The sequence below is a fragment of the Camellia sinensis genome, chromosome 6, assembly GCF_055761805.1.
Source record: "Camellia sinensis isolate YWXY chromosome 6, ASM5576180v1, whole genome shotgun sequence".
NCBI classification, from domain to species: domain Eukaryota; kingdom Viridiplantae; phylum Streptophyta; class Magnoliopsida; order Ericales; family Theaceae; genus Camellia; species Camellia sinensis.
This window is the reverse complement of record NC_138966.1, coordinates 32,436,794-32,441,523: the sequence shown is the minus strand read 5'-3', so window position 1 is coordinate 32,441,523 and position 4,730 is coordinate 32,436,794.

Below are 4,730 nucleotides of genomic sequence, written 5' to 3'. Positions count from 1 at the left end.
TCGAGGCGTTGAGTCGGAGCCGATATCGTTTGAGTATGTCGAAGACTTCTTTTAGGTCGGCAAGATGACCTTCTGATTTCTTGGTCTTTACGACCATGTCATCGATGTAAACTTCCACCGTTTTGCCAATCAGGTGTTTAAACATCTTTGTCACTAACCTCTGATAGGTTGCTCCTGCGTTTTTCAGCCCGAAAGGCATTACCCTGTAACAGTACAGGCCTTTCGGGGTGATGAACGCGGTTTTCTCCTCATCTGGAGGGTACATAGCAATCTGGTGGTACCCTCTGTATGCATCTAAAAAACTCATCCTTTCATGTCCCGAGGTGGCGTCTACCAGTTGGTCGATTTTAGGCAGAGGAAAGCTGTCTTTTGGGCAGGCCTTGTTGAGGCTGGTAAAATCTACACAAACCCTCCACTTGCCATTCTTCTTTTTTACTACTACTGTGTTGGACAGCCATGTCGGGTACTGAACTTCTCGGATGGCCCTGGCTTCAAGGAGTCTGTCTACCTCCTCTTCCACTGCTTCGACGTGCAATAACGTCGGCCTTCTGGCTCGTTGAATCACTGGTTTTGCCGATCTGTCGACGTTCAGACTGTGGCAAGTGACCTCGGGGTCAATGCCAGGCATTTCATAGGGTGTCCAGGCGAACGCCTCTATGTTTGCCCTTAAAAAATCTTCCAGTTCCTTTTCCTCTTCTCTGGCTAAGCCGGAGCCGAGAAGAAAAAATCGTTCTTCGTCGCCCTCCTGGACGAGGATTTTCTTTAGCGCCTCTTCGCTCTTCTCGGCTGGTTCTTTCCCAACATCTTCCAGGACTTCTATGTCCTCATCTTCAACTTCTGCTTTCTTTGGCTCCCGTATACTACAGGTGGACTTTATTGCTGCCATGGAGCAATTTTTGGCTTGTAGTTGGTCCCCTCTGACTTCTTCAATCCCATGCTCTGTTGGGAACCGGAGTAGTTGATGCAACGTCGAGGGAACTGCCCTCATTGCATGCAACCACGGTCTTCCAAGGATGATGTTGTATGGTGAGGGTGTGTCAATGACCAGGAATTCTGTCCTGATCTTCTTAGTGCCGGCTTGTACCTCCAAGCTTGTTGCACCCAGTGGCCATGTCGGCGTTCCATTAAAGCCGACCATCGGGCCGCTGGATTGCTCTAGGTCATCGGGGTGAAGTCCTAGCTCTTTGTAACATCTGACGTACATGATATCACAGGAGCTGCCTTGGTCTATTAGGATGCGTTTTACTTGGCACTCCCCAACCTGGAGGGATACTACCAAGGCATCATTATGCGGATGTTGGACCAATTCTAGGTCAGCTTCGGTAAAGGCTATCATTGGCCCTTCGCATTCTTCTGGCCGATGTCTCTTGTCCCCAACTTGGTAGATATGCTGTAAATGTCTTACCCTCTGGGTTTCTCCTCTGACTTCGTTTTCGTTGACCCTTGAGTGGATCACATTGACCACCCTTGGTTCTCCTGCCTGTGGTAGTTGTGCTGGGGGAGGGGGTGCTGCTGGTGCTTGAGGCAACCTTGCCTGTTCTTCCCTTGTTCTGGCCTCATCGACCAGGTCCCTCAGGAGGCCTTGCCTTACTAGGTCCTCCAAGTGTGCTTTTAAGGCTCTGCAACCTTGAGTTGGATGCCCTTCTTCATTGTGGTAGGCGCAACGTCTGCCGACGTTTCTTCCCATGTATTCCCCTGGTGCTCTTTCCGGAACCCTGAAATATGGTTGATTTCGAATCCGATCCAAGATTTTATGGATTGGGATCCGGAATACCGTGGTTACCGCCTGTTTATTTCTTAATTCTATTTCTTGCCTGGTGGGTCCATTGTTGACTCGGCCTCGCTTTGGCGAGCCGTTTCCCTTTTCTTGCTTCACCTCTTTGTTTCCCGACGTATCTTCCTCGGCCCTGGCGTATTTCTCAATTCTTGCCATGAGTTCTTCCATGCTTTTTGGCAATGTTTTTGCCAAAGACTTCCGTAGTGGGCAGTCATCTTTCAGGCCGTTCTTGAAGGATACGACTGCTACTTCCTGGTTGCATTCAGGTATTCGGTTGAACACCTCGTAGTACCTCTTCGCATAGGCCCTGAGGCCTTCTTCTTTGGTGATTCGTAGAGCCATCAAAGCATCAACCCTCAGGGGTTGCAGCTTGTTGGTCACGAATCTGGCCACAAACATCTCGGCCAAGCCTTCCCATGTCTTTATACTTCCTTTTGGTAACTTGTGGAACCAATCAGATGCAATTTCCCCAAAGGACGAGGGGAATACTTTGCAGAGCAACGGCTCGTTTCCGCTATATAGTGCCATTGAATTTAGGTACAACCCAACATGAAAGTTCGGATCTAATTTACCGTCATAGATTTGAAACCTCGGCATACTGAATCTTTTGGGTGGTTCAAATTTGTCGAGTTCCGCCGAGAAGGCTGTCTTTGGTTTCACTGGGGAGTTTACCTCGGCTTCTCCATTCTGTTGCCTCCTCTTGAGGTAGTCCCTTAGGTCTTCCTTGCTCCTCCCTGGAGCTCGGCTGTCTCTGGATTTTAATCTTTTTGGCACACTGCTTTCGGCCTCGAGGTGGGTCCGTTTGGGTCTTTCTTCATGGGTTGTGTCAAAGTGGAGTATTTGCCCCTGAACATGTCGATGTTCTTTGGGGTCTGGATTCTTCATGTGTTGCGTCCTTCGGGACTCTTCTTGCCTCGGCTTTTCTCGCCCGACTTCCCTGGAAGGCCGGTGAGAGTGCCTTCCGCTCCTGGTATGCTGAGGAACCTCGGGGATTGTTTTTCTTCCGCCCTTTTGGGTATTGGTTGCTGGTATCGGTGTATCTTGCAGCGGGTATGGTGGCTGCATTACATTGTTTTGCATCATGAAGTTGACGACTGACTGAAGGTCTGCCAACTTGTCCGCCAATTCTTTTACTTCCTCATCCCTCCGTAGGCACCTGTCCCTCCATGTCTGGAGGTTATCTTCATTGTAGTACGTTCCTTGGTTTGTTCTTTTTGACGTGTCGCCTTCCAGGTTTACGTCGTTTTCCCTGTGGCCCTGGCCACGGGCTTCTGAATTGTGGTTGTCTCCTTCAATGTCGAGGCCAATTGGTCTGCCACTCCCAGTGGGAGCGTCATCCCCAATATTTTCCTGTTGTCCGTTAGTGGCCATCTATTCTTCCTTCGTTCCCACAGACGGCGCCAAATTGTGTGGGTAAAAATCTGACCACACTGCCCGTTTAGTGATCAGCAGCAAAGCACCGGCAGAATAGATGGCTCCAACAACCTGTAACAGAAAGGAAAAGCTCCGGCGGTGGTTCTTCCACCCGGGGGCACTCCGACGATCAAGTCAGTATGTTTCTCAAGGATAATCAAGTATTAAACTGAATACTCAAAGTATGAATTACATACCTTAGACCCACGGGGGTGCCTCTCTTTTATAATATACTTAATCCAAGTCCAACTAGAAATATGACTTCTGTGTACCCCAATCTTAGTACTTACTCTGGACTCTTTAGGAGATAGAGATAAACTCCCTAAGAGGTTTATCCTTATCTTAATTAAGTCCCCTCTTTGCTTCAGGACTCTTGTCCCTTATCTTCGGATTCCGACATCTTCGGAGATGACCTCGGCTTATCCGAGATTACCTCGGCTTAACTACCAGGGCACGTGGCACGTCGGCTGACACGTCGGCGTCACCATGCCACGTGTTGGTATTCAGAAAATATGTCCCCACAATATATATATATATATATATATATATATGTATCTCTTGTGAATGCATAAATCACTATGCAAGGATAAGAAAATATAAGAGGGGAAAAAAAAGTGTAATTGTGACTTTTGTTTCAAGTTATCTAGGCAAGTATATATATGAAACTAGCAAAATATGCTTAGCTTACATAGTTTTTGTGGGAGCCGAGTAAAATTGTGGGCCAAATTGAGTCGAAACCCGTTTAAAATGGGTTGAATAAGCCAAATCCATCGAATTGTCTTTGCCGAATAAATATCCGATTTAGCTTGATAAAAGCCGTGAAGCGCCGAATAAAGGATACTTGTACCGAATAGAAGAGCCAGGTATATCAGGTGAGTCAGCATGAACCCATCGAGTGGGACCAGAATGTCCCTTACGAGGGAGTACAGCAGAGAGATGGGCACTGACAGAATGATGATGAAAAGCTAAGCTGCGTGGAATGGAAATTGAGGAAAGCGACTCTATAAAAGGAGGAGAGAGATTGATGAAAAAAGTATGCACTAAAAAAATTGAACCCCAAGAAATCTAAAAAGGCAACCTTTTTACAAAGATTAATTTGTTCGTCGGAGTACTAATTCCGGCACTACCGTTCAGAATTTTATTTCTATTTTAAGTGACTAAGTGAAAGATCAAAAACTTGTTTGGATCAAAGAGGTGTTCCATTCCCACCTCCACACAGTTTTGTATTCATATAAAAATTAACTTGTTATCTACGCCAAGGTTTAGTTGGCTGGACATGTGCTTCATTTGGAATTTTATATGTTATCGCTGTGATTTTCTTTCTATATACTTTCTTTTTACAAACTTAAAAAATGGGGGTTTGTGGTATATAAATAATATTCATTTTATTATGGCAAATTTTGGGTACTAAAGTTTTGATATCATCAAATGCGTCACTAATGAATTAATATAACGGGAGCTTCTATTCCCACACATTATTTTTACTCTGTATAATGAAATATATTTTTAGCAAAATTCTATTTTCACACACCAAGTTTTC